Below are 10696 nucleotides of genomic sequence, written 5' to 3'. Positions count from 1 at the left end.
AATCCTTACCCAAAATGACATTTCCCCATGTCCATGCATGGAACGCTGATTCAGCACACGATGCAATACTCATGATGAATAGCAGGAGGACAACGATGACACGAGCAGACAACATGCGCAAGAACCTGGGAATGACAGACACACAAGAAGTCAGCTAAAAGATTTTTCTCCGCATACATGGTCATATACTAAACATGAACAATGTTGTCCCCATGCTAATTTAAAAGAAAGTGTCTCAGCTAAAATGTGTGGAAGGACATCATCACTCGAGTGACACATCAGAACACACATCTAAGTCACTTAGCATACAGTCAGCTGGACACACACATTGCAACACATGCCACCCAAGGCTACAAGCATGCACACTCAGACCCAGTGACTCACCATTATGAGAAGAAGTTGCGTATGAGCTGACTGCGGATATCCTCCTCCTCCTCCTGCTCACTTGCCTCGTGACCAAGCCCTTCATCCTCCACGGGTGGATGTTCCTGCTCATCCTGCTCCAGGATGAGTGGCACTGCCTTCTCCACTGCCATGTTGTGCAGCATGCAGCACACGAGGAAGATTTTGCAGACCTTTGCCGGTGCATATGGGAGGGACCCGCCTGTCTTGTGAAGGCACCGGAATCGTCTCTTCAGGAGGCCAAACGTCCTCTCAATCACTCGCCTGGTCTGCCCGTGTGCATTGTTGTACCGATGATCTGCAGCTGATCTTGGGTTGCGGAGAGGCGTCATCAGCCATGGCATGTTGGGATAGCCAGAGTCCCCTACATGGAAACATCATGTAAATAAGTGGGTCAGGAGATGCCGTAAGAGCCAAAGAGACCGCAACACACAGGACAAACAGAGTATACCCACCAACAAGACATGCTCGTTCGTTGTGCAGCCGCAGCATCATTTGTGGCACCCTGCTACGCCTTATGATGTAGGCATCGTGTGCTGACCCTGGAAAACGTGCACAGACATGGGAAATCAGCATGTTAGCAAGACACACCACACGGGCATTTATAGAGTGGTAATGTTTACGGTTGCGATAGGCTACCTCCTGAGCCTGTGGTGGTACCAAAGCCACATGTGTCCCATCAATGGACCCAATGACATGGGGCATCCCTCCTAGGGCATAGAAATCACCCTTGACACCTGTCAACTCCTCAGGAGTCGGAAAATGGATGAATTCATCAAGGTGCTCCAACATGGCTGCCAAAACATCACGCAGGACACGGCTGAACATTGTCTGTAACATGCCACCAACATCAGCTATGGTGAATTGAAACGTACCTGTGGCAAAAAAATGTAGGGCTGCCATCACCTTCATCTTGGGGGTCAGCGTAGTAGGATACCTGTGTCGCGGTTGGAGGTGTGGTGCCACCTTGGTGGTCAAGTCCTCAATCAACTGTTGAGTGAATCTGTAACGTCGGATGCAGGCACGTTCCCTCATGGCACCCAAGTCTGGCATTGGTCGGGGGACAGGCGGTGCCCTGTAGAAAATTGTGATGAATGACGAAGATTGAGAGCATAACAACATCAATGTCAATGAACAGAGCACATACTCAACTGCTACTACACATCTGCTAAATACAGAGTCTGGTGTGTGCAATACATCCAGGACACGTATGCTAGCCTGGTGATACTCCTACGAAAAGCCAGATACACCCGTTGATTGGCAAGTCTACATGACATGCCCTGAAACGAGCAGGGGGCCAGTCTGAGTGAACAGCCAGAGACATCACAGGAGTGACATACATCCACATAGCTGCATTTAAAGGATGTCATCTCATACAGACAGCTGACGGCAAGCTAGACGCACAGGTCACATGGAATGTCAAATGTACAGATCCAACACATTGCGATGAAGGGGTACACGTGAAAACAGAAAACACAGACATTGAGACGACGCAGATATGTCCTCATGTGAAAATATCATGTCCGATGCCAACAGACCCTGCTTACGTGAGAATCCACATGTGGCATGGTGTGCATAGATGTGTGCCATGCCCATCTCCACACAGACACATGTTGGATGCAGCAACAGCAGATGTAGTTGACGGAACAGTAACAGCAAGCTCATGGGAACACATGACACACACATGACATAGTCACATCGGGGCACGCTGATTGTGAAATGTCAGTTGTTAGTGTCCCTGTCCCTGGCATCAGGGGACAGTTGCCCTGCACATGAAAGTCTGCAATGACAATGACTTGATGTACAGCCTTGTGCGAGTCGGAGACCTCCATTCCTTTCGTGTGCTCCTCCTATCACCAGTGTAAGCGTGTGAAATGCACCGTACACACGCTCTCAGAGCGTGTGTACGGTCCGTATCACTATTGTAGTGGTGCCGTAGGAGTACGCGTGTTACGGACCGTACACACGTTGTGTGAAGGTCCGTATCACTATAGTAGTGGTGCCGTGGGAGTACGCGTGTGTGTGCGGTCCGTACCACGCGTACTCCTACGGCACCACTACTATAGTGATACGGACCATACACACGCTCTCAGCCCGTACCACGCGTGCTCCTACGGCACCACTACTATAGTGATACGGACCATACACACGATGTGTGTACGGTCCGTAACACGCGTACTCCTACGGCACCACTACTATAGTGATACGGACCGTACACACGCTCTGAGAGCGTGTGTATGGTCCGTTCCACGCGTACTCCTACGGCACCACTACTATAGTGATACGGACCGTACACACAACGTGTGTATGGCCCGTACCACGCGTACTCCTACGGCACCACTACTATAGTGATACGGACCGTACACACGCTCTGAGAGCATGTGTACGGTCCGTACCACGCGTACTCCTACGGCACCACTACAATAGTGATACGGACGTACGGTCCGTATCACTATTGTAGTGGTGCCGTAGGAGTACGCGTGGTACGGACCGTACACATGCTCTCAGAGCATGTGTACGGTCCGTATCACTATAGTAGTGGTGCCGTAGGAGTACGCGTGGTACGGGCCATACACACGTTGTGTGTACGGTCCGTATCACTATAGTAGTGGTGCCGTAGGAGTACGCGTGGTACGGACCGTACACACGCTCTCAGAGCGTATGTACGGTCCGTATCACTATAGTAGTGGTGCCATAGGAGTACGCGTGGTACGGACCGAACACACACGCGTACTCCTACGGCACCACTACTATAGTGATACGGACCGTACACAGGCTCTCAGAGCGTGTGTATGGTCCGTATCACTATTGTAGTGGTGCCGTACCTGTACGGGTACGTGTGAAACGCACCGTACATGTTTTTTTGAATCAAAAATTACATAGGGGACAAGTATTAGGCCCAAAATGCATGCTGGTTGTCATGGATACAGAGATTTCAGTTGCAATGTGGCCATCATGAGGGCTTGAAAAGTCAGTTGACCCAAAAATTTTAATGTTGCAAAGTGGTGTTTGCCTTGCTATGATGCTCAAAATTTGACCCATGCAAATTTGTGTCATTGGTTTAAAGGGATTGGAGGAAACGTAGGATGCAAATGAGTCTGACCAATCACTCTGTACTCCTGTAAATGAAAGCCCCCAGCAAGACAGATATAAGTCAGCCAGAACCCATGAGAGGGCACTTGCCTGCAAAACTTTCCTGTCGACCACACTGCTGCTGTCTGTGCTTCCTCTGGCACCATGTCGCAGTCTGTGGAGAGGGCCCAGCCATTCACACTAGAGGAGATTGAGGCCTTGTTGAATGTCCTCCTCCCACAGTACCCCAGCCTGTATGGGAGACCAGGGGAGCAGGTGAGTGCTGACCCCACTACCTTTGACTGTGCACCTTTTTTGTGACTGTCACTTCTGGCATCGTGTCCAGGTGTGACAGACATGCAATGTGGTTTAGAGTGGGTCCCAGGGGGGGAAAGGCTTATGTCTGTCACGCAGAGCATGAAGTAGTTCCTGTGTGCACTCCTCACTTGCATTGTGCTTACTGTGACATTCACGCATAGTGCATGACACATTCAGCCTGGCAAATCCTTGGTGGCATTTTTTGGCTATTGTCCTGAGGTGATTCAGTGGTCCCCCCGGTGTGACAGGTGACTGTACCCACAGATGTGTATGAGTTGAGTAGAGCTGTGGTGAGAGTGTCCAAGTGATGTGTACGCCCTCATGGACATTGATGTGTGTGAAGGTTCCTTGTCATGTGGGTGAGTGTCTATGTGAAGTGTTGCACCACAGCTGCATGGAGGAGGCAACAGCTCTACCCATCTGATGTGAGAAGTAAGCCGTGCTGTGTGTCTGACTTGCTGAGCTAGCCCAACACCTGTGACACCCCACAGGCAAGTGGCACATGTGCAGAGTGAGGTATGTATCCGCTGTTGCCAATGGCAGGTGATTGATCTGTGCCTTTGTGTGTCTGTGTACTCTGCTGAGGTTGCGTCAGTCGGCTGGGGCATGTAACTGCTTTGAGGTGATGTCCATCAGCCTGGTGTTGCATGTGATGCACAGTGTGTGCCATGATAAGGAAGTGTGTCGCACCCCTCCTGCCACCTGTGTAGTTTCAATGCCATGTAGTGCATTAGGGCTTCCACAGAGGCCAATGTCTATATGAGTAAGATGCTATTCCTTGGCAGCATCCCATGCCCTGTTCAACATATCATCGATGTTCAAATGTGTGTCTCTGTGACATGGAGCAGGTGTAGTGATGTTGTCTCACTTTGTCATCCTCACAGGTAACTGCCTACGAGAAGGGGGGGATCTGGAAGCAGATCGTCAGGGCCGTGAGAGTGGCGGGGGGTCGCTGTTGGCGCCTAGCCCAAGTCAGAAAACGATGGCAGGATATCCGGTGCTGGACCCGGCGGATCGCCCGGGTCCAGCTGGGGCTCTCACCTCCACGCCCCCACAGCGGGCGCCGACGCCTGACCACCCACATGATGCGTGTCCTGGCGGTGGTCTTCCCTGACCTGGATAGGCAGTTACAGGAGGGACAGCAGCAAGGAGGGGGTAGGTGTTGTGTGTCCCCAGCTTTTGGAAGTGCTCTGTAGCCTGGATACACTGCCAGGGTTTATATGTGCAGTGCATATTCTGTTCCCCAAAGTCAACCGGTGCTCTTATTCGTTCCTTCCCCTGCTTGACATGTGTCTCCTGGTCTGTGTGTAATCACAATTGCACATGGTCATCTAGCCTGCCAGTTGATCCAAGTGCACATTGCTTTCTGCATCATGTGGGAGGGTGGTCTGTGACATGTGTTGTTACCTTGCCTGTGCCCTGTCCTGTTCACTCTGTTGGGGGTCCATATTTGTTGGCACTGATGACGAGTCTCAACATGGGAGTGTGAGGTTTCAAATGAACACACTTGCAGCATGCATGAGCAATGTTGTGGCCTCAGACATGATGTGCATGAGTGGGAGATAAGCATAGTGCCAGGACGGTTGCTCATGTTACAGTCAGATCATTCCAGGAACAAGGAGCAGTGTGCCCACTACAGTCCCCTGAGACACCCTTGCCTTGTAATCATGTGTGTCATCCAACACTGTGTCCATTCTCAGTGTGTTCAGCATATGTTTGCCTCTGTGGCATTGTTCCCTGGACTAATTTGTATTTATCCAAAGTGTGCTACATGTGTCGACTGAACAGGGAGACCCCATGTGGCTTGTGCATACTCACACTGGGCTGTGCCTGTTTTGTGTTCCAAAGTACTTACAGGTCTCTGAGTGTGGGGACACCTTTTGTATAGAGGTGTGTTACATTGCCTTGGGTGCACCACTACTGTTTCTTTCAGGGTTAACAAGAGGTGGCATGACTTCATTGTATTGCTGTGCTCACCTGTTCCCAGACACTAGCTCCTCAGTGTTTTCTCATTCAAGTTTTGGGCTGGTGTGTCCAAGTGGCATGGTGGGTCTACCAACTGGGGAGTACAGGGCTTACATATGTGCGGAGTAATCTAGCTGTTACTCATGATGCATTGCCTGATATGCACTGTGACCTATTGTTCTTGTACTCATGTGTCAGATGTATACAGGTGACTGATGTTTTTCTGTATCTTCACCTTGCCCACAGCATCATCATTGGAAACCGAGGGAGACACCTGCACGGACCTGGATAAGGGACCCAGCACCAGTGCCACCAGTGCTGGTGAGTCTGCGGGAGCCAGTTGCACGGAGGGCGAGGGGAGTCAGTCGGAGGACCTGTCTGGTGGCGATTCCAACTACGACGCAGACGGGTCCGAGGCTGACCTCATCGAGGGGGTGGAGGCTGCTACAACACCTGGCAGCAGCCCAACATCTGGGCCCGCCTCCTCCATTCCCACCACCGCCCTCCCAGTTGCTCCGGTCCCTTCTGTCCATGCAGGGCACCACCATGTCTCCTTCGGGACAGGCACCGCACCCCCTGCCCCTGTCACCCCTGCTGCCCTCAGTGCAGAGTCTGTGGACATACTGCCGCAGTTGCAGGTTGGGCAGGCATCGGTGCGGACTGTCCTCCATGGCCACACCACACTGCTGACACAGATGGTGTCGTTCATGGAGGGCATGTCAGCATCGATGTCAGAACAACGCAGGTTTCTGCGGTCCATGGACCCTTCACTGACGGCAGCAGTGAGTCTCCTGCAGCGCTTCGTCCCCCCCTACCCCAGCCCCATCCACATTTCCCTCTCCCATACCTGTCCCATGCACACCCAGACATTCCCAAGCACGCACCCCACCAGACACAGGCAGCACACCACCAAGTAAGGGCAAGCGCACACCTCCTGTCACGCACACTCAGGGGGATGTAGGCACACCCACTGGGTCTGGGGCAAAAAGACATACACGCAGCCACAGTCTGAGTCCGCAGGCCTCACAACCCAGTCCCTCCAAAAGCACTTCTCTTGGCTCCCCTGCCAAACTGACACCCAAAGAGCTGCCCATCACCCCCATTGTGACACCACCCCGCAAGCGGGCAAGGAAGTTCCCGGGCAGGGTAGTCAAGTCCCACCCCCTGTCCACCCCCACCCCCACGAGCGCTGCACCCCATCCCTCGGCCACCCCCCCCTCCGTTGGCCCTGGGGTTTCTTCCGGTGCAGGGCTTACCCTGGACGCCCTGGCAGCAGTGTGCAGCGACGTGCTCACATCCACCTTTGCCGCTGCCCCACACCCTGTGGTGGAGACGTCCACCCCTGCACCCACCACACCTGCCCTTCCCCCTCCTGTCCCTGCAGTGCCTGGTCCTTCCCCACATGATGCCCCCCCCCCCCGGTCGACGAACCTGAGGGTTCCAATGTGCAGGCAAGCTAGGGGAGACGCGTGCCCATGTGTCCCCCCAAGGACTTCTATTATGGACTGGCCATTGGCCTTTGTATATAGTGTCATTTCATTATTTGTTTTTTATGCTGAATAAAGCATTTTATTTTTACTTTGCATACTATTGCATTTCAGGTATTGATGTTGGTGCTGAGGCTCCTGGAGTTGGTGTTGTAGTAATGTGTTATGGTTCTGAGAAATGTTCTACTCTGATGGTCATGAGGTGGACCATGGTATCTGCGTGCCATCACAAGGTCTCTGCAAAGAATCATTGGTAGTGTGTGTTATTTTGGTTTTGAAACATTGTCCCAAGGAGTGTTCCTTCCTCTGTGGCACCTGACATCTTCCCTGCAAAGAGTTGCACAATTGTTGTGCTGACCTGTGTCTACATTTCCTTTGTTGGTGACGGATCCCTTCAACTATGGCCATGCCTGCTCAGCAATGTCTCCGGCTGCATCGTCTGTGCCATCCTTGCTAGTCACTGTACTTGTGTATTGAGTATGTCGAAATGCCTTCATGGAGAAATTCTCCCTTTTCAGCGCTATGCATGTGTGTACTCCCGGCCTAGCACACATATGGTACTTTTTCTGCAGGGTATTTGGGCACCTGACTCACAATTGTGGGCATTGTATCTGTGGGAACTCAACCCTAGTCCTTCCATGAGAGACAACATCTTGGTGGCTGGCCCAGCACCTGAACATTCCTATCAGTCCTGGGATGTGCGTGACAGTGTGTGTTCCCTTTGGCTCTCTTAGTTTAGTAGGCAGTGACATGACTATACAGTCTTGTGGCATGATCTCAGTGTGTGTATTGTGCTGCATCCGCCAGGGGTGGGTATGCATGTGTTATTTGTCCTCACACCCACATGTGGTGTGTCATGCAGTGGGGGAGTGACATCCATCCTCCTGGGAGTGGGACACTGCTGTCAGTGATGTGTTGTTATGGAACTATCATCATTGTCCAAAGTTAGGGATGCGTACATACACCCATGGAGTTGTGGTCGTGTGATAATGATGTACACCCCCCATGTCTCTGTCCACTGCTGGGAGTCCTCTGCACCCACCCCTCACATGTCTGTCCACTGCTGGGAGTGATATGCACCCACCCCTCATATTGCAGGCCACTGCTGGGCGTCCTGTGCACCCACCCCCATGTCTCTGTCCACTGCTGGGAGTCCTCTGCACCCACCCCTCACATGTCTGTCCACTGCTGGGAATCCTATGCAGCCACCCACCCACCCACCCACCCCCTTGGTACAGTACACTGCTGTCCTGGGCCTACACACACACACCAATATAGAGGTAATATGCTGCACCAGGCCGTAGGCCAACATTTGTGGCGTGTCTACGCCTTGTATCCCAAATGTACTGGTGCCGTAGGGGTACGTGTGATACGGACCGTACCCCGCATTCATGGGGTGTGCACGGTCCGTACCACGCGTACCGCTACGGCCCAAATACAATGGTGATACGGGCCGTACCCACACTATGTATGTGTGGGTGCGGTCCGTATCACTATAGTAGTGGTGCCGTAGGAGTACGCGTGGTACGGCCAGTACACACGCCCTGAGAGCGTGTGTACAGTCCGTTCCACGCGTACCCCTACGGCACCACTACAATGGTGATACGGACCGTACACACGCTCTGACCGTGTGTACAGTCCGTACCACGCGTACCCCTACGGCACCACTACAATGGTGTTACGGACCGTACACACGCTCTGAGGGCGTGTGTACGGTCCGTACCACGCGTACCCCTACGGCACCACTACAATGGTGATACGGACCGTACACACGCTCTGAGGGCGTGTGTACGGTCCGTACCACACGTACCCCCACGGCACCACTAATATAGTGCTACGGACCATACCCACGCTATGTATGTGTGAGTACGGTGCATATCACTATTGTAGTGTTGCCGTAGGGGTACGCGTACACGTCCACTTCCGTTGTTGCGTGACGCAGGGATTGGTGGACACGCCCCCCGAAGTTACCAGACCCTTGAGGTAATGTATGTCCTCAATATTGTAGGTTTTAATTTGGGTAGGGGGTATGTTTCCTGCCCCTCACCCCCCCTTGGCCCCTGGGTGTTGTTCTCACCTTCTGCGGCGTATGTGTCGGGTTCGGTGCACCAGGTCTCAGAGCCGGGATGACACGTAGGATGGGGTCCATGGCTGTCCGTCACGTACCGGGGCTCCGTTTTCGCGTCGGACTCAGTTTTCCGGCTTTTTTTGGCTGCCGTAAAAAAATAGCTGTGCGGAGTGACATAGGGACGAATCGTACTTGCTGGTCCGTAAAACGCTGCCTGACTCCATACGGACGTCGCGTACGCGCTGTCCAGGATCAGACTCGTAGGTATATTTTAGCCGTACGGTGTTTTGTACGATTCGTACGCAAATGGTATTTCTGTACGAATCGTACTTGCTGGATTGTACGGTGGGTTTCCCGGGTACGAATCGTATGGAGAATATGCTCCGTACGACGAATCGTACCCGGGTTTTACAGGATTGGAATCGACACCTATACGTTTACTAAAATACATTCGCAATGATCTGCAGCATTACTTGTCATGAAAAGCATGGTTACATTTCTAATCACTCCTATGTTAAACAATTTTAGTGATACGTTTCTATGGCACACTTAAACTACTTCGATTAATATGTGGGTGCGGACTAACAATGAAAATGATGCACCCCTACAAATTTCAGAATAACGTGACGCTCTATCATAATCATTGAATTGGATTTTCAATAAACATTAACAATACTGTTTCAATATTCCAGTAACATGTCCCAAACCAGATATAGCAGGTTTATTTTAATCTGAACTCAGCTACAGTCATTTACTGTGAAAATAGGTTTTCGGAGCTAGTATTTGTAGGCACATGCCAACATTAAATTCTTGTATGTACCACTTTTAGATACTAGGCATCCTACCTTGTGTGTTACAATGCCTGCTTTATTTAAAAGTGGGCTTTTTTCCTGTCAAAAAGAATTATTTGACAGGTTTTCCTCCAGGATTAAAAGCTGGAGGAGTCCGATCACACAGGTAGGCCCAAAGCTAAGTTTCCCTTATCAACCTAGTGGATGGCACAACATGTGCTGCAATCCACAGGGGCCATTTAAATTTGCCATTCCATTGCTGTATTCCCTGCACCGTATGCAGGGACATTGGAGTCATGCGATTGTGCGTCTGTGGTGTTTTTTGAATAATTATGGATCTGCTGCATCTGCCACATAGCCCATCATCTGCTGCATAATATGCAGATTTTAACCCAAAAATGTGTTACCAGCTCAAATGTTTCAATTATTACTAAAAATGCTGCACCACGTTCCGTAGCGCAGCGAAAGACCCTTTGCAAAGGTTTACAAGTGACCTTTCTGTTGCTTATTGCTGTGTTTGGGTGTTCAAGTGGTATTAATGAGGTAGAACCTATGCCCAGACAGTGTTAATAATTGTAAAAATGACAAAATAA

This window comes from Triturus cristatus, chromosome 6 (assembly GCF_964204655.1).
Source record: "Triturus cristatus chromosome 6, aTriCri1.1, whole genome shotgun sequence".
Lineage (NCBI taxonomy): Eukaryota > Metazoa > Chordata > Amphibia > Caudata > Salamandridae > Triturus > Triturus cristatus.
This window is presented reverse-complemented; position numbering follows the sequence as displayed.